Source organism: Gadus macrocephalus, chromosome 12 (genome assembly GCF_031168955.1).
Source record: "Gadus macrocephalus chromosome 12, ASM3116895v1".
In the NCBI taxonomy this organism is placed as follows: domain Eukaryota; kingdom Metazoa; phylum Chordata; class Actinopteri; order Gadiformes; family Gadidae; genus Gadus; species Gadus macrocephalus.
This window is the reverse complement of record NC_082393.1, coordinates 11,705,556-11,725,846: the sequence shown is the minus strand read 5'-3', so window position 1 is coordinate 11,725,846 and position 20,291 is coordinate 11,705,556. Positions and strand designations below refer to the sequence as shown.

The 20,291-nt window shown below is 43.3% G+C and overlaps 1 protein-coding gene and 1 long non-coding RNA gene across 2 annotated transcripts in view; one reads left to right on the top strand and one right to left on the bottom strand.

The window, feature by feature from the left end:
* The window catches only part of LOC132469551 (capping protein, Arp2/3 and myosin-I linker protein 3-like), a 189,467-nt gene that overhangs the window by 167,087 nt on the left and 2,089 nt on the right, over positions 1–20,291 (top strand).
* Positions 595–2,147, bottom strand: LOC132469069 (uncharacterized). The gene is made up of 2 exons (XR_009528331.1): positions 955–2,147; positions 595–695 (listed from the first exon to the last, which is right to left on the bottom strand). It is a non-coding gene; the product is annotated as an uncharacterized LOC132469069 (long non-coding RNA).

Below are 20,291 nucleotides of genomic sequence, written 5' to 3'. Positions count from 1 at the left end.
TGGGGATTTTATTCGTGAACTATTTGACAATGGAAAGACACACGACGAGATCAGTACCGCTCTAAAGCAATCTGGTGCACCGAAGTGCTCCGTTATGACGGTGAGGAGGTTCTGTGTGGAGCACAACCTTCGAAGAAGAAATCTAGTTTCTTTCTTCTTCTATGTAGCCTATTGTACAATATGTAGGCTACTTGTCATTTAGATGTATTTTAATGTTTTATAACCAGCTAGGTTTCTTAGTAAACAGCCACCTGGAATATCATGGCGGCCTTCTCCACGGTCATATCGTCCACTCGCAGACTAAGTCGCCGGCTCCCACGGACAAGGGCGTAACCACGCATTCTTTGGGGGGGTCGTGTCCCCCCCAATGTTGAGAAAATACTAACCTGTCCCCCCCAATATACAGCAGGATAAAATGTAAAATATATGTTCTCTTTTTATGAACCCTGTCAATGGATCGGTCTCTTGTTATGCAGTGATGTTGCTAGGTACGCGTCCTGCGTCCCTGACGCATTAAAATCTGAAAGGACGCACTAAACTCACTATCCATGCGTCCCGGGGACGCATCTCATTTTCCCCATGAAAAACGATACATTGTGAACATTAAACAACTCGTGTTTAATCACAGTAACTGGCCAAAGAAACCTTCTTGTGAGCAGATCGGACAAGCGCTGTTTCAACCCTCTGCGCATCTACTCGGCGCAGACGTGATCCCCTGTACAAGGTATCGCTACATGCTAATTTAGCCGCTACCAAAACAACTAGCTCGTCACCGCTGATTTCATTTCAACAATTAAAAATACGAACTTCATAGTAAATAAACCCACGTTTCCACTGCTCGGTGCTGTGCTCATTCGTGTCGAATGAGCAAATCAAACAGGATTCTTTTTGCAATCCTTCTGATTGAATATATGTACATTTATGACAAAATCGTGAGGACTAGGCTTGTGACACACACACACACACACACACACAAATGTGGCGCTCGCGCGGTAATAGCTCATTGGCGCCACCTAGTGATCATTATGTGCAAATGCACAGCCTCTCATTAAAATTACTTAGGGGTCATTTGACCCCTCTTGCGGCGCTAGGAGTAAGTAAAAATGGCCCGGCGTTTCTAGTGTTAAACATGAACGGTTGAGTACTCCAGCTCTAACCATATCATACCACCATCAAGGAGTTTAACATTATTAATTTATTTTAAGAAATAGAATAATAATAAAAAAGAAACACATTTTTTAAACTGGGGAGTCGGGACCCATTGAATTTCTCAGGGACCCACCCAACTCGCCACCTGTGGGTCCCGGGGACTCACTACATTGAAAACCTATCAACATCACTGGTTATGTCTTATTTATTTTCAATTTATTTCCGTTTGTTGAGTGTGTGAATCCCCCCTCCTAATTGTACACTTTTAGTTTGAAACCACCTCGCGACTTTCTGCGTTGTCATGGTTACCCCACACTCTTTCTTCAGTGAGAGCCAAGAAAGTAAAGTTGAGCAATGGAGGATTTGAGGTTACCTAAAAAGCAGAAGAAACTGGACCAACAGCCAAGCATACGCAGTTTTTTTCAGACAGTAAGTAACTTGACAGGCATGCTGAAAGCAGTGGCCAGACAGGGACATGCTCTGGACATGCAGGTGATAAGGTGAGAATTTTGAATATGAGACTAGACAGCCTTACAACATTGTTTATAACCTGGGCCTACATGTCAGCAATACATAAAAGTAGCCTACTTCTAATACAAGCAGAATATATAGACCAAAATGATCACGAAGGTCAGCCACTGTTCTTCTGATAACATAATGACATGTGGTCATGGGTATGTGGTATTTTTCCATTGGAAGCTATCCTTTTTGCTACAGTACTACTGGAAGAGCATAATTGTAATTGGTAGGTGTGTTTAAGGTCAGTAAGCAACTAACCAAAACAAAGTGTGTGTGTATGTGTGTGTGGGGGGGGGGCGGGGCAGACATTACATTATCACACTATTCCTTTAGATGTGAATTCAAATGGTCAATGTAGTCCTCGAAACTATGTTCTAAATGTCCACATTTTCATATATAAATATAGAATTGTAGGCAATGCACTTAACAAATAATAATAAAAAATTGGACCCCCCCAATGTCTAAACCATGGTTACGCCCTTGCCCACGGAAAACAATAAAGCTGGCCATTGTAGAATGCGAGACTCAATGGAAAGTTTGGAACGTCCTTATATGTATTTTTTTAAACCACGTGCCCTTTTCCCGGCATTCATTGTGGTTGTATCTAAATATCACACAAACAAAACAAGCAACTGGATTATTCAGTATTCCCGTTTTGATTTAAAAAACAGAAAAATTCCGTTTATTTGTTTATTCCTTTTCAAAACCAAATCAGAAAAACCCAAAAACGACTCTGTTATTTGGTTTTTCTGATTTAGTTTTAAATCTGAATATTCAAAGAACCATACACGGATTGTGTATGGTTCGTTCTTTGAATATGCGAGACTCAAACTTTCCATTGAGTCTCGCATTCTACAATTCGTTCTTTGAATATGCGAGACTCAAACTTTCCATTGAGTCTCGCATTCTACAATGGCCAGCTTTATTGTTTTCCGTGGGAGCCGGCGACTTAGTCTGCGAGTGGACGATATGACCGTGGAGAAGATCGCCATGATATTCCAGGTGGCTGTTTACTAAGAAACCTAGCTGGTCATAAAACATTAAAATACATCTAAATGACAAGTAGCCTACATATTGTACAATAGGCTACATAGAAGGAGAAAGAAACTAGATTTCTTCTTCGAAGGTTGTGCTCCACATCGTAAGCAATCTGGTGCACTTCAGTGCACCAGATTGCTTTAGAGTGGTACTGATCTCGTCGTGTCTTTCCATTGTCAAATAGTTCACGAATAAAATCCCCATATGGTTCAAGTGCGGCCATAACTAAGGCTAAATATAATTGGACAGTATTGCTGGTTTAGGTGGTAGGCTCTTTTTTCTTCGCTCGCTGCGTTCTGCCTTCTGGTGTAGCGGTCCGTGTATATTTTGGTAATTGGATTTTCCCTTTATGAATGGGAATTACAAAACAAAAAACGACTGGTTTATTTGACTTTCGTTTTGAAGCCCAAAACCAACAATTGAATTACTCAGCATTTTTCTTTCATTTTCATTTTTTAATTACAAAATGAAATTCAAAGTCAACAGGAACGAAAAAACAGACCAAAAACAAGCATTATTCATATTCTCGCACCGGAAGTCAGACAGGAGCGCATGGTCCGGGACTATAAAGGATAGCCTTATGACGATGACGGCAGCTGCGAGGATGGACCAGTATATTTTGTTCAGAAAGAACAAAAGAGTTTGTTTGCGCGACGAGGACATGACCAACCTTAAGTTAAGTCGGATCTTTCAGGTAGGTAAAAAAATACGACTAGGCCTACTACTAGCTTACTACCACTAGCCTACTACTAATAATTATAATGATAGTAATATCAGAGCCACTAGCCTAACTTAGCCTACTGTGCTCGTCATGGTAGCTCTTTTTTTTTCAACTTCAAATGTAGAAATAATGAAATGTTTGGCCAGTTAGTTTGGAGCGCTATCCTCATAACCTTGAATAAATCAGGTTTTGAAAACGCCATGATACCTCTAATATTAGGCCTAGCTGGCTAATGTTATTTAACTTGTGTATTTTTTAGGTCTCAAGTGACAGTCTGTATCTAACAGACGACTCCAATGTGGCTATATTTGCTGGAGAGTCGTCGGGCGTTTTCAGCTCACTAGACCTGAGTCCAAGGGGGCAATATGAAGTACACGGCGAGGACGATGTCGCCCCTGGGTCAAGCACAACGGGGCAACGCTTTGCCTTCTCAAGACGTTCCAGTACAGTTACCAGTGGTTCACTGCAGGGTGCCTCAGCTGCTCTCCCCAGAGCCACTTCCAAAATATTTCAAAGGTGACTTTTAAGTCACGTATGAAACCAGAAATAATATACTGTGGCGATTTTCCTATAGATGCAGAGGGCAATGCCCCCCCCCCCCCCCCCCCCCAGAATAAACGTGACTCACACACGCATTATAGTTCTGTTTTGGAGTAAATTGATTTGTGATATACCGTGTGTGTTTCTCTCTGTGTGCGCTTGCACTTGTGAAAGACTGCTCTCACATCCCTCCCATAAACAGGTCAGTGTACCTTGCTGAGGTGGTTGGTGGGAAGCTGAATCCTAGCAGAATGGTGATGGTGAGGTTTGCAGAGTGCGAGGCTTCTCTTCAGGGGATTGCCACCAAAGTACAGGATGCCATTGGAAGTCATGAGCCTTTAATACTGACTGATGCACAGGGCAACGCCATTGTGGAGTCAGAGGGAACAACAGGTGGGTAACGTAAAAAAATATGTATCTGTTTTGAGTCTATGCTTTTGATTATGAATGAGTGATCCACTTCAGCTGAAATGTTTTCTCCTGGTTTCCACTCCTACTCCAAGGGTTGCCTTATTGGAGACAAAATGCAAGAAAGATTCTTGCTGTTCCAGAAAAGGACTTTACAGAGCTGCAGGGCACCAAAAGGAGGAGAATGAGGTAGGCTCATTTACACTGAAATGTGCTCCTTTATTTATTTATTTATTTTTTTAGATTAATCTTTACTTGACTTTTCAGACAATTTTTTTATAATTAACAAAGTTCATCTCATCTCATCTCATTTTCTTCCGCTTATCCGGGGTCGGGTCGCGGGGGGAGCAGCTCAAGCAGGGGCCCCCAGACTTCCCTTTCCCGGGCCACATTGACCAACTCTGACGGGGGGATCCCGAGGCGTTACCAGGCCAGTGTTGAGATATAATCTCTCCACCTAGTCCTGGGTCTTCCCCGAGGTCTCCTCCCCACTGGACGTGCCTGAAACACCTCCCAAGGAAGGCGCCCAGTGGGCATCCTTACCAGATGCCCGAACCACCTCAGCTGACTCCTTTCTAAGTAAAGGAGCAGCGGCTCTAATCCGAGTTCCTCACGGATGGCTGAGCTTCTCACCCTATCCCTAAGGGAGACGCCAACCACCCTTCTGAGAAAACTCATCTCGGCCGCTTGTACCCGCGATCTCGTCCTTTCGGTCATCACCCAGCCCTCATGACCATAGGTGAGGATAGGAACGAAGATCGACCGGTAGATCGAGAGCTTTGCCTTGCGGCTCAGCTCTCTTTTCGTTACAACGGTGCGGTAAAGCGAACGCAATACCGCCCCCGCTGCTCCGATTCTCCGGCCAATCTCACGTTCCATAGTACCCTTTCGTTGCTATGGCGCCGGTGAGACGGCAGCCTGTTGCATGCAGCTCTGTGTAGTGTGTATGTTAAATGTCGATTTAGGATTATTATTATTTTTTGGTATTTTTCTAGACTTCCTATAAGTGTGTTAGCTACAACTTTTGAGTGTTGTCAAGTTCTTAACCAAGACTTAACCATACTATCTGGAACGGGAGTGGAAATATGTGCCTAATATCGGCCAGACGGACGGAGCCAACTGCCGTGGTATACACCCGTTGGGAACTGATAAGCCTGGTACATGGCTCAATATTTGGGATTCGACATGACATGCCGAAGGAACTTTTACAGAGGAGACATCGGGGAACCCGTGCAGGGATGAAGAGGAACAAGAGGAGGTTGGCGAGAACATGGAGAGAGACTTTTAAACCAGCCCTACCATCCATCACTATGGGAAATGTTTGCTGCCTAACAAACAAATTCGAAGAATTGGAAAGCCTGGTGAGGTACCAGAAATTGTACCGGGAGAGCAGTATTGTATGCCTGACAGAGACGTGGCTGACGGAAAACACGCCTGACTCCCTGATCAGTTTCACCGGCTTCAAGACAATCCGAGCGGACAGGGACACCAGAGCGAGCGGTAAGCAGAAAGGAGGGGGCCTTTTACTGCTCGTCAACAACAAATGGTGTAACCCTAATCATGCCACTGTCAAAGAACAGATATGCAACAAGGACATTGAACTTTTAGCGGTTAGTTTAAGGCCATACTACCTACCCAGAGAGTTCACTGTGGTGATAACTATTGTTGTTTACATTCCCCCATCTGCCACGGCGGAAGTCGCGTGTGATGAGCTTCACACCACTATCGCGAGACTTCAGTCCAAGTTCCCAGAGGCGTTCATTGTTGTGTCTGGAGATTTCAACCACGTCTGTCTCTCTAAGACTTTGCCCACTTTTAAACAGTTTATTGACTGTGCAACTAGAGGTGTTAAAACACTTGATCTCTTGTATGCAAATGTGAAAAATGCATATAAATGTACAACACTGCCCCCTCTAGGTCGATCAGACCACGACATGCTACATCTCTCTCCCTCCTACACCCCAGCTGTAAAGAGGCTGCCTGTCACCACCAGAACATCAAGAGTCTGGCATCCTGAGGCTGATGAAGCCCTGAGGTGCTGTTTTGAGACAACAGATTGGGATGTGTTCTGTGAGGACTATGGGGAAGACATCGACGGCCTAACAGAATGCATTACCAATCACATTAATTTCTGTTATGATGACATCATGCCATCCAGGGTAATTCGTTGCTTCCCTAACAACAAACCATGGATAACCAGCAGCCTGAAGTCCTTACTAAATGAGAAGAAAAAGGCTTTCAGGGAGGGCGACAGGAATAAAATCAAAGAACTTCAAAAGGAACTTAAGGTGAGGATTAAGGAGGGGAAAGAAGCATTTCGGCTCAAACTGGAACAACAGTTGCAGCAGGATGGAGTGAAGCAGGTATGGGCTGGAATGCGAAAGATCACGGGCATGAAGCAGAAGGGCAGTACACTGCCTGATGGTGAACTGAGTCTGGCCGATGATCTGAACAGATTTTTCTGTTCAGATCATCGGCCTGCTTCCTCACCACCTCCCCTCCCTCTCTCCAACACTCCTGAGATGTTACCTGCACAGAGTCCTCTCTTCTCACCTCCTACTCCACCAGCAACCCCACCTATGACTCTCCATACTGCCCAGGTTAAGATGATGCTGTACAGGCTGAAGCCAGGGAAAGCAGTGGGGCCCGATGACATCAGCCCAAGGCTACTGAAGACTTGCTCTTCAGAGTTGTGTGGTATTCTAACACACCTGTTCAACCTGAGCTTGCGCCTACAGAAGGTCCCAAGGCTGTGGAAAACATCTTGCCTAGTACCTGTCCCAAAGAAGACCCATCCCACAAACCACAATGATTATAGACCAGTAGCTCTCACTTCACATATCATGAAGACATTTGAGAGACTTGTCCTCTCCTCCCTCTGCACTAGTGTGTCTACGCAAATGGACCCTTTACAGTTTGCATATCAGCCTAACATCAGTGTTGATGATGCCCTCATTTACATGCTGCAGAGGGCATACACACATCTGGACACCCCTGATGCATCTGTAAGGATAACATTCTTTGACTTCTCATCTGCCTTTAATACCATCCAGCCACGTCTGCTAGGGGAGAAGATGGAGATGATGAAGGTGGATCCATTACTGATACTGTGGTGTTTGGACTACCTTTATCTCAGACCACAGTATGTGCGCTTACAGAACAATATTTCATGCACCATCCTCAGCAGCACAGGGGCTCCACAAGGAACTGTGCTGGCTCCATTCCTGTTCACCATCTACACAGCGGATTACAAATACAACACTAAAAGCTGCTTCTTGCAAAAATATTCGGATGACACAGCTGTTGTTGGCCTCATTAAAGGGGGAAATGAGGAGGAGTACAGAGACACCATAGACAACTTTGTGGAGTGGAGTACAAACAACAATCTTCATCTCAACACCACAAAGACAAAGGAGATAGTTGTGGATTTCAGGAGGGGGAGGAGGAGGACTCAACCAACACCAATCAGCATCGGGGGCACTATGGTGGAGATGGTCACCAACCACAGGTACCTTGGTGTGCAGCTCGACAGTGAGCTGGACTGGAAATGTCATATGGAAGCGGTGTACAAGAAGGGACAAAGTCGACTCTTTTTTTTGAGGAGACTAAGGTCATTTAACATCTGCCAACCCCTACTGTGCACTGTCTACCACTCAGTGGTGGCCAGTGCTCTGTTTTTCGCTGTGGCATGTTGGGGAGAAGGCGCCTGCACAGTGGACAAGAAGAGACTGGACAAGCTGATCAGAAAGGCCAGCTCAGTGGTCGGGGCTGAGCAGCTAAAGGTCCAGCAGGTGGCAGAGGCCAGAATCCTCAACAAACTGGCCTCAATAATGACTAACCCCACTCACCCACTCCACGCCCTGAAGGTGATCAAGAACAGCACCTTCAGTCAGAGACTAATTGCACCAATATGCAAAACGGAGCGGTACAGGAAGTCCTGTATACCAGCTGCCATACGGTTTTACAATGCACAAAATTAACTTTGCACCTTATAGTATTTAGTATTTAGTATTTATTATTGTATTTATTGTAGTATTTAAGTATTTTAGCATATGAGGGAATGTGTGTTTGTTATGTTTGTTATGTCTGTCCACGCTGTTGTGACACTGTAATTTCCTGTAAAGGATTATTAAAGGATCTATCTATCTATCTACCCTCACTCGCGAAACAGACCCCGAGGTACTTGAACTCCTTCACTTGGGCTAAGGACTCATTTCCTACCCGGAGTAAGCAATCCATCGGTTTCCTGCTAAGAGTCATGGCCTCAGATTTAGCGGTGCTGATCCTCATCCCAGCCGCTTCACACTCGGCCGCCAGCCGATCCAGTGAGTGCTGAAGGTCACAGGCCGATGATCCCATGATGACCACATCATCTGCAAAAAGCAGTGACAAGATCCTCAGACCCTTTTTGAACAGGGGAACCACCACCCCGGTTTGCCACTCCTTTGGCACTGTACCCGACTCCCACGCGATGTTGAATAGGCGTGTCAACCATGACAGCCAGCCAACACCTAGAGCCTTTAGCATTTCTGGCTGGATCTCATCAATCCCTGGGGCTTTGCCACTGCGGAGATGTTTGACTACCTCAGTGACCTCCACCAGGGAAATTGACGACGAAACACCATCAACCTCGAGCTCTGCCTCCAACATAGAGGGCGTGTTATTCGGATTCAGGAGTTCCTCAAAGTGTTCCTTCCAACGTCCGACGACCTCCTCAGTTGAGGTCAACAGAGTCCCATCCTTACTGTACACAGCTTGGACGGTTCCCCGTTTCCCCCTCCTGAGGTGCCGGATAGTCTTCCAGAAACACTTTGGTGCCGACCGAAAGTCCTTCTCCATGGCCTCTCCGAACTTCTCCCACACCCGCTGCTTAGCCTCCGACACGGCAGCAGCTGCAGCCCTTCGGGCCTGTCGGTACCCTGCAACCGAGTCAGGAGTCCTCCAGGATATCATATCCCGGAAGGCCTCCTTCTTCAATCGGACGGCTTCCCTGACCACCGGTGTCCACCACGGTGTCCGAGGGTTACCGCCCCTTGAGGAGCCTAAGACCCTGAGGCCACAGCTAGCCACCGCAGCTTCAGCAATGGAGGCTTTGAACACCGCCCACTCCGGCTCAATGCCCCCAACCTCCACAGGAATGCTAGAAAAACTCCGCCGGAGGTGTGAGTTGAAGATACCTAGGACGGGGGCCTCCTCCAGACGTTCCCAGTTCACCCGCACTACGCGTTTGGGCTTACCAGGTCTATCCGGAAATTTCCCCCATTCCCTGATCCAACTCACAACCAGATGGTGGTCGGTTGACAGTTCCGCCCCTCTCTTTACCCGAGTGTCCAAAACATGCGGCCTCAGATCAGATGACACGATCACAAAATCGATCATTGATCTTCGGCCTAGGGTACTCTGGTACCAGGTACACTTATGAGCACCCTTATGTTCGAACATGGTGTTTTTTATGGATAATCCATGACTAGCACAGAAGTCCAATAACAAACGACCGCTCGGGTTTAGATCAGGGAGGCCGTTCCTCCCCACCACGCCTCTCCAGGTGTCTCCATCGTTGCCCACGTGGGCGTTGAAGTCACCCAGCAGAACTACGGAGTCCCCTACTGGAGCCCCATACAGGACTCCATTCAGGGTCTCCAAGAAGGCCGAGTACTCTGAGCTGCTGTTTGGTGCATACGCACAAACAACAGTCAGAGTTTTCCCCCCTACAACCCTTAGGCGCAGGGAGGCGACCCTCTCGTCTACCGGGGTAAACTCCAACACCGCGGCGCTCAGCCGGGGATTTATGAGTATCCCCACACCCGCCCGGCGCCTCACGCCCTTGGCAACTCCGGAGAAGAATAGAGTCCAACCCTTATCCAGGAGTACGGTACCAGAGCTGAGACTGTGCGTGGAGGTAAGCCCCACCAGATCTAACTGATAGCGCTCCACCTCCCTCACAAGCTCCGGTTCCTTTCCCCACAGCGAGGTGACGTTCCACGTCCCCAGAGCCAGCTTCTGCCGCCCGGGTCTGGTCCGTCGAGACCCCTGACCTTCGCTGCCACCCATGTGGCTGCGCACCCGACCCCAACGGGTCTTCCCACAGGTGGTGGGCCCATGAGATGAAGAGAGGGGGGGTGCCACGTAGTTTGTTCGGGCTGTGCCCGACCGGGCTCCGTGGCAAACCCGGCCACCAGGCGCTCGCCATCGAGCCCTCCGTCTGGGCCTAGCTCCAGACGGGGGCCCCGGGCTTCCTCCGGGCCGGGTCACATCTCCTCTATTTCCGTTATTCATTGAGGATTTTTGAACCATTCTTAGTCTGGCCCCTCGCCTGAGACCACTCTGCCATGAGAGACCCTACCAGGAGCACAAGGCTCCAGACAACACAGCCCTCAGGTTCACAGGGACACGCAAACCTCTCCACCACGATAAGGTGACGGTTCCAGGAGAGGGATTTAACAAAGTTGTGTTACATAATGCTCATCCAATACACCAAGAACATTTAACTGAGGACACACAAGCATAAATTGACTTGTTTTTCTCATTTGGTGTTTTAGAGTTGATGACGGAGCCACTCTACACGCAGTGTTGCCAAAACCTCATTGGCTGCAAAACTTGTGTGGAGGAGTGGCTTAGGAGCTCAGACACCTGTGCAAAATGTAGGGGAAGTGTTGAAGGAAACAGCATGTTTGAGGTTAAGGGCCTATCAGAGGCACTGTCTGTCCTGAGGTCTCTTTTTGAAGAGGAATAATATGTATTTGTTTACTCACAAACAGGCAGGTAACGGAGTGTTTTTTGTTTTTGTTTTATTTTTTTTTAAATTGGGTCAGAGTTCAAACGCCCACTGCCACCAGTTCCACTCATTTACGTTCTTCTTACATGCTTTACAAGTGCCAACAATTTTTTTTACACATTGCGCCGAGTTGTGGTAATGAGAAAGAGAAGCGCCTCTTTGTATGGTGTGAAATCATTGTTGACAGCTCTAGACATCAGTTCAGAAATGTCAGAATATTGTTCTGCAAACTGGTTCTCAGCCATTAGTTTGTCTTCTTCTGTTAAAAATGGATCTACTCCAAAGGTAGATTGTGGTGTCAGGGAGGATCCCAGCTGTTGTCTGTAGAGTTCTGCTGCTTCAGCTGAGTGAGGAAACAGTTCCTGTGGGATTTTTTTGGGACACCCACTGCCAGCCAAGTCATTTGGTGTTCCTTTACCTGTAAAATAAAGACATACTGTTGACATTGAGACTTATGTGTGTCTGTTTTTAATTCTGTTGTAATTATTTTAATGTTTGCAATACTGGTTATTTTACCTGGAATTCGATGAGCATTCCAAGACTCTACCACTCTTGTAATACCAATCTGGCACAGCTGACCAGTCAGGCAGGACACACAGTATTTGACAAGGCTGTCATCCATGTCTAGTAATTCCTGGTCCACCAACTGCAGAAGGGCTTTCTTCAGGGGGTAGTTGACACGACTATTTATCTCCGGCCAGATTCGTTCAACTGTGTGATTCTGAATGTGAGGCAAAAACATATTAATTTATTCCAATGGTCAAATGAAAAAAATGTCTAACAGTACATTTTGCAGAATTCTCAGTAACTCAACCAAATCTGCAGACTTGCCAGAAAAGTGTTCTGCTTATCATACAAGTTGGAAAGCATAGCAATTCTGAAAAAGAAGACTGCATGCTGCTAAAAACAAATTACTGTATCTAAATAACAAACAATATAAAATATTAACAAAATTTCAACAGGGATAGCCACAGTGTGTGTTGGTGAAGCAACTATAGAAACTACTGAACTGTACCCTTGTGGATGGAGTTTGCAAGTAAGGTCTTCTCTCCTGATCGTAGCGATGAGATGATAGCAGCTCCTGAATGAAGAGTGTCAAAAAAAATTCCTTCCCATGGTCCCACATCCCATTAGCTAGTATTGCAGGCCTATTGGATGAAAAACGTGGTTTTAATTTGAGCAAAGCTTTTCAAATTTAACCATTCAAAATCAGTTCTTCTCTTTAAAATATAAATGATTCAGTTATAAAGTAACTGTTAAGCTGACAGCATATTGTCACATTCGCCTATGTCGGATACTATTTCCAATGGCAGTATAAGAGTGTCAGTTATAGGGGACTACGCAGCTTTTCTTAGTAGGACATCCAAAATCACATAGTCTAGATAGTGCATATCACAATCTTTATACCATATTGATATATTCGCCAGCATCCGGCTTGGCTCACATAAATGATAGAATACTGTTAAATGTCATTACATGCTGTTACCTGAAAACATCTTCATAGATGACAAGGTTATTTTTTATGGCCATGGTGGAGTGACCAACAATCTTTTTGCTATAGCCGTCAATGGCTACAACGTGTGTAACCCCAAACATTGCCAACTTTTCATTCTGGTCCATATGAACCTTCTGTCCCATTGAGGTTGCGAGAACCCTAAAAGAAGACAAAAATAATGTGACAATTCCACAAACGTAGGCTTCTACACTATTCTCAACAGATCCGGACACAGTACGCCTACAACTTCCTTACTTGAGTCAGTACTACTGTGTGTTAAAAGTTTTTCTGAATGTTTCATGCTTGGCTGTTTAACTTACAGGTTCAGTCTGGATATGGCTAATGGAGTCTTTGGACTCTTTTTTTAGCCAATGGACTATTTTACTGTTGAATAACCTTCAGAGAGGAGGATGTAATGATATGTTTAATTGATGTGTGGAATGGACTTATGTTAAGCATCCATGTCTAGTTTTATGGCCATTGGCCCACCTCAGAGAAAGGAGGATGTAATGATATTATATGACCACTGGGTGGCAGGGTGGGGTTACTGCATTGGAGGGAGGCAGCCTCAAGGCAGGATGACCTTACACTTTTGGGCTATGCACACTATAATCACTGATCCATGAATTGATTTCTCATCAGCGTCATTGAATGCAAGTGCATGTGTTAATAATTGTGATGGTTATAGGCTAGCACTGAAGTACGACAGTAGATAAGTGACACACCGCTACCTGAAACATCTTGAATTTGTATAGCCTACCTGACGTCTTGCTTCATTGTAAGGTCGGTGTATAGTTCTAAGCACTGATCCTATACGTGTCTCTGCAGCATGTACCCCTTTCACGGCGAGGTACCCCTTCATCATTTTTCTACCAAATGTTGGTCCCGTCTAGAAAACAACAAATAGGCCTATGTTTTTACCATTCCAAAATCGAAATAAATTGCTTTGCACATGCACACACATAGGCCTATCAAAGAAGAAGTTTTCATACCTCGGCTATGGCTTTTGCCACCTCCAACTCCAGATGTTCCTCGGGCAACCCCCTCAAGTTTGCGCCGTTTTCAGCACAGAATTTTCGCACATTTCGATCAGAAAATCCTCTTCCGCCCCCGCTTTCCACTGAAATGCGCGCAGAGATTTCTGACGATGACAGGCCTTGTTTTGCCAATTCTAGAATAATATCTGAGTAGGGCTCCAAAGACATTATTCTCGCATTATTCGCGCTTTATTACAGTCTGAATAGCGGCTTCCGGTGCGAGAATATGAATAATGCTTGTTTTTGGTCCGTTTTTTCGTTCCTGTTGACTTTGAATTTCATTTTGTAAAGTGTATTTAAAAAACGATAATGAAAGAAAAATGCTGTGCAATTCAATTGTTGGTTTTGGGCTTCAAAACGAAAGTCAAATAAACCAGTCGTTTTTTGTTTTGTAATTCCCATTCATAAAGGGAAAATCCAATTACCAAAATATACACGGACCTGTAGCCTACAAATGTATCTATTTTTGTTTTTCTGTTTCGGGTTTAAAAAACCAACAAACAAAACACAAACACAAATTAAATAATCCGTGTATGGTTCGTTCTTTGAATATTCCGATTTAAAACAAAATCGGAAAAACCAAATAACAGAGTATTTTATTTTTTTTTGGTTTTGAAACGGAAAAAGGGCAAAGGAATAAACAAATAAACAGCATTTTTCTGTTTTTTAAATCAAAACGGGAATACTGAATAATCCAGTTGCTTGTTTTGTTTGTGTGATATTTAGATAAAACCACAATGAATGCCGGGAAAAGGGCACGTGGTTTTAAAAAAATACATATAAAGACGTTTCAAACTTTCCATTGAGTCTCGCATTCTACAATGGCCAGCTTTATTGTTTTCCGTGGGAGCCGGCGACTTAGTCTGCGAGTGGACGATATGACCGTGGAGAAGATGGCCATGATATTCCAGGTGGCTGTTTACAAAGAAACCTAGCTGGTCATAAAACATTAAAATACATCTAAATGACAAGTAGCCTACATATAGTACAATAGGCTACATAGAAGAAGAAAGAAACTAGATTTCTTCTTCGAAGGTTGCTCCACACAGAACCTCCTCACCGTCATAACGGAGCACTTCGGTGCACCAGATTGCTTTAGAGCGGTACTGATCTCGTCGTGTGTCTTTCCATTGTCAAATAGTTCACGAATAAAATCCCCATATGGTTCAAGTGCGGCCATAACTAAGGCTAAATATAATTGGACAGTCTATTGCTGGTTTAGGTGGTAGGCACTTTTTTCTTCGCTCGCTGCGTTCTGCCTTCTGGTTTAGCCTACAAATGTATCTATTTTTGTTTTTCTGTTTCGGGTTTAAAAAACCAACAAACAAAACACAAACACAAATGAAATGCCGTTTATTTGTTTATTCCTTTTGCCCTTTTTCCGTTTCAAAACCAAATCAGAAAAACCAAAGAACGACTCTGTTATTTGTTTTTTCTGATTTTGTTTTAAATCGGAATATTCAAAGAACGAACCATACACAGATTTGAAATGCTGTTTATTTGTTTATTCCTTTTGCCCTTTTTCCGTTTCAAAACTAAATCAGAAAAACCAAAGAACGACTCTGTTATTTGGTTTTTCTGATTTTGTTTTAAATCGGAATATTCAAAGAACGAACCATACAAGGATTTTAATGTTTTTTCTGATTTTATTTTAAATCGAAATATTCAAAGAACGAACCATACACAGATTTAAAATCTGTGTATGCTTTCCATTTTCTCATAATCTGCTGAACCCAAGGTTGCCTATGTCAAAACATGGCAACTTTTGCATTCCTGCTGTAACCACTAAGAGAGTAAACAAAGGGAAACTTAGACACACTGCTAACCTCACAAATCTCATACATATTGCCTCCAAACCAAAAACAACCTTAAAGCCTATCAACAACACCATCAGGATGGGTCTACTTAATGTTAGGTCTCTTAATAACAAATCATTTTTAGTTAATGATTTTATTACCACCTCTAAACTGGATTTTACGTTTTTAACTGAAACATGGCTGGAACAAAATAACAGTGCAACCGTTCTGATAGAGACAGCTCCTCCCAACTATAACTTTTTTGATGCATGTAGATCTGGAAAAAGAGGTGGAGGGGTTGCTGTTATATTTAAAAATGTCAGGGGAAACAGATGTTATTTGGTGATTTTCCATCATTCGAATACCTTTGTGCTGTATTGAAATGCTCCCCCAGAGTTCTCCTATTAATTATTTACAGGCCACCCACCAGGGCCGTGCAGAGACCCTTTGAGGGGCAGGGGCTCAAATTCAAAAAAGGGCACATGTTTGTTCATGAACTCATCAGAAGTGGTTTGGTGTTGATATCTATAAAAACAATTAAGCTATTACAAAATAAAAGCCTTGAATATGAATTAGCCTAACTATACACAATGTATACGTATGATTTTAATTTTTTTTTTTTATGTTTTTCTATTAAACACAGGGTGGTGGGAACTCCACAATGAGTTTATGAACACATCAGAAGTGGTTTGGTGTTGATATCTATAAGAACAAGTGAGCTATTAAAAATAAAGCCTTAAATATGGATGCAATACATGCACTGAAAACTTTTGCATTTTTTAAAAACAATTAAAAGTTTTTCTTTAAAACAAGGGGTAGTGGGGACTACAAAACGAGTACATAAACACATCAGAAGTGGTTTGATGTTGATAGGAATAATTTCAAGTGAGTTATTAAGAATTAAAAAAATGACGTTGCACTTTTTTGACGGTCCCTAAGCACTTGACGCTATTACAGATACAACCCCGGAAAATAGACGAATGTCGAATATAAAACCAATTTCACCCCGTTCTGCCAGAGACACTGAGACAGAGTAGACATGAAACGGATTTGGCCATGGCATGTGGCCAAGTAGTTACTACAGAGTATACAGATTAAATATAACGATGTATGCTTTCCCTTTGCAATTTCAAAAGGTTTCCCAGATAGGTTAGCTGTATAGCTAGCTGGTAGGCTATAGAAAATAAACCGAGTGGTAGCCACTTTCACAGGTCAGTTAAAACGATGCTAGTTGAAAAGCTTTTGCTGGCAAACATAGGCCTATACTTCAAAATGACACTACAAAACGAGATAACTGTTACAGTTTATTTAGCATTATCAACTTTATGGTTTTGGAAACAACTGTCTGTGTCTGACTCTGTAGTGATCTTACCCTGCGTTGTACCGTCTCTTAAAACAACAAGCGCATCTTGCAGGCAGGCAAATTGTGAAAGGTCACGTTGATAGCCTATGACGTCACCCAGCGGCAGCAGCGCACTGAGCGCCGGTGTAAGTACCATATTGGCTCGGCTACCAGATCGGCTCGGGGTCCGTCGTCAGCTGATTACGTTACACAATATCATTGGCTGTACGCTTGAATGGGCGTACATTGTGATTGGCTGTACGTCGGACAGTTGTGATTGGCGGTTTTGTGCTGTAGCTCTGGCTGTAGTCATAGCAACCACGAGGCAACAGCGAGCACATGTGTGAGCGAGAGTAGGTCTATGTCTAGTTTCGGTTTGTGTTGCCAGATTGGGCATATATCCCGTTTTTCCAGCCTAACGTGATTCAAAGTAGCCAAATCAGGCTGGAAATGTGCCCAATCTGGGAACACGGACGGCTTATCTTAACAGCCAAGATGATTCTGAGGGATGTTTTGTTTTTAGAAGAAAACTATCCATACAGATAGGTTGGGAATGGTCTATGTTCAAAATGAAAGATCATTACAGGCTCTTTGCTCTTTAATTTAAGCCATAAAAGACCTTATTGCTGTAGATAGCGTATTGTGTGACGTAATCAGCAGACGACGGACCCCGAGCCGATCTGGTAGCCGAGCCAATATGGTACTTACACCGGTAAACGAGGCTACAAAGTACAAACTTTACTTCTGTATCATTACTTTTAGACATTTTTATACTCGAATAATTGATTCACATGTTAATGTGTAATTTTACAAAGCATTGAAAATTTAAACGACCACTCAAAAGGGCACTTTGGTCCTTCAGAGGGAAAAGGGCAGGGGCTCGGGCACCCATAGCCCCCCCCCTCTGCACGTGCCTGCCACCCACATACTCTGCAAATTTTTTCGATGAATTCACAGAATTATTGTCTAGCATCTCCACAGACTTTGACTGTCTAGTTATAACTGGTGACTGCAATTTTCATACTGATGATTTGAATGACAAGTGTGCAAAAAAACTTTTTACCATTTTGGACACATTTGAACTGTCCCAACATGTGAGACTACTCATTGTAAGGGGCACACTCTAGACCTGGTTATCACAAAGGGCCTCAATGTTTCTGATCTCTCTGTGACTGATCCTTCCTTGTCTGACCACTTTTGTGTTTTCTTTAATATATCTTTTATTCCCGACATACAGACAAAATCAAATACTGTCAAAAAACGGTATATCAATGAAGAATCTTATGTACTTTTTAGAAAGGCCATCTCCTTACTACCACCTCTCAACCCATGTTCTGCTGATGATCTTGTAGAAAACTTTAATTTGAAAATTTTGAAAGTCATGGATGTCATTGCACCTTATAAGGTTAAAACGATTTCTGGAAAGCAAAAGGCACCCTGGAGAAAAGCTGCTTCTGTAACAGCACAGAAAAAAGAATGCAGGAAGGTTGAACGCATCTGGCGTAAAACAAAACTTCATATTCACCATGATATCTACAAAGAGAGCCTCCGTGCCTACAATTCAGACTTAAAAAGTGCTAGAGAAACATTTTTCTCCAATATCATTAAAACCAATACTAATAATGCAAAAACCCTATTTGCAACTGTTGACAGACTGACCAACCCCCCAACACAAATTCCACCTGATCTCCATTCCACGCAGAAATGCAATGAGTTTGCAGCTTTTTATACTGATAAAATTGAAGGCATCAGACGCGCCATCAATATCTCCACTTCAAACAAAAATGTTGGACTACCACCCTGTTCAGGCAAAAGTAACGTGGCAGGGATGGCATGCTTTAATGTTATTGACTCTAAAACTCTTGTGGAAACTGTTACACAACTAAAGCCATCCACCTGTTGCCTTGATTCTTTACCTACCAACTTCTTTAAGAATGTTTTTGACTGCCTAGCAATAGGCATATTGCAGATAGTTAACAACTCTCTCCAGTCAGGCAACTTCCCAAAAGCCCTGAAAACTGCAGTTATTAAACCCCTTTTAAAAAAGCGGAGCCTAGATACCTCTATTATTAACAACTACAGACCAATATCAAATCTACCCTTCATAAGTAAAATCATTGAGAAAGTTGTCCTCCAGCAACTTAATCACTTCCTGGCATCAACTGGTTGTTATGACACCTTCCAATCAGGATTTCGACCCCTGCACAGCACTGAGACCGCCCTCATTAAAGTTGTAAACGACATCCGTCTTAACACAGACTCTGGCAAAACCTCAATACTAATGCTACTAGACCTCAGTGCTGCATTCGACACTGTAGACCATACAATACTTTTGGACAGGTTAGAAAACTGGGTGGGGCTTTCAGGCACAGTCTTAAATTGGTTCAGATCCTACCTACAAAATAGGAACTACTTTGTTTCCATTGGCGACTTTGTATCAGAATCAACCAACGTGATGTGTGGAGTCCCACAAGGTTCGATCTTAGGACCCTCTTTATTCAACATCTACATGCTCCCACTAGGGCAAATCATGCATAATAACAATATTGACCATCATTGCTATGCTGATGACACGCAAATCTATGTATCGCTTTCACCAAATGACTATCGGCCCATAGATCTGCTGTGCCAGTGCATTGAGCTAGTGAAAGACTGGATGTGCCGAAATTTCCTTCAGCTAAATGAGGATAAAACAGAGATAATTGTATTTGGTGCTAAAACGGAAAGGCTTAAAGTAACCCAACACCTTCACTCTCTGTCCCTGAAAACCTCAATCAAAGACAGAAATCTAGGGGTTATCATGGATTCTGATTTACATTTCGAAAGTCACATCAAATCAGTTACAAAATCTGCATATTATCACCTTAAAAATGTAGCAAGACTTAGAGGGCTCATGTCCACCGAAGACTTACAAAAACTTGTACATGCCTTTATCACTAGTAAGCTTGATTACGGCAATGGTCTCCTTACAGGTCTCCCAAAACAAACTCTAAGGAAGCTTCAGCTTGTTCAGAATGCTGCTGCTAGAGTTTTAACAAAGACCAAAAAATTTGAACATATTACACCAATTCTTAAATCGTTACATTGGCTTCCTGTAGGTCAGAGAATTGATTTTAAAATCATGTTGCTAACCTATAAATCCCTACATGGTTTAGGCCCAAAATATTTAACTGATATGCTTCCACTACATAAGCCTTATAGAACACTAAGATCTTCTGAGACCAATCTGTTAATTATCCCCAGAGTAAACACGAAACATGGGAAAGCAGTATTTAGTTACTATGCAACAAATAGCTGGAATAAACTCCCTGAGGATTTAAGACTTGCCCCAACTCTGAGCACCTTTAAAACAAGATTGAAGACTTTTATGTTTGCTTTAGCTTTCTGCTAAATCTTAAATACTTTACCTTTATTTTACTAAAATGCCTTTTTAACTTTCCCTTTATTTTCTATTTTTACCAGAAAAATACA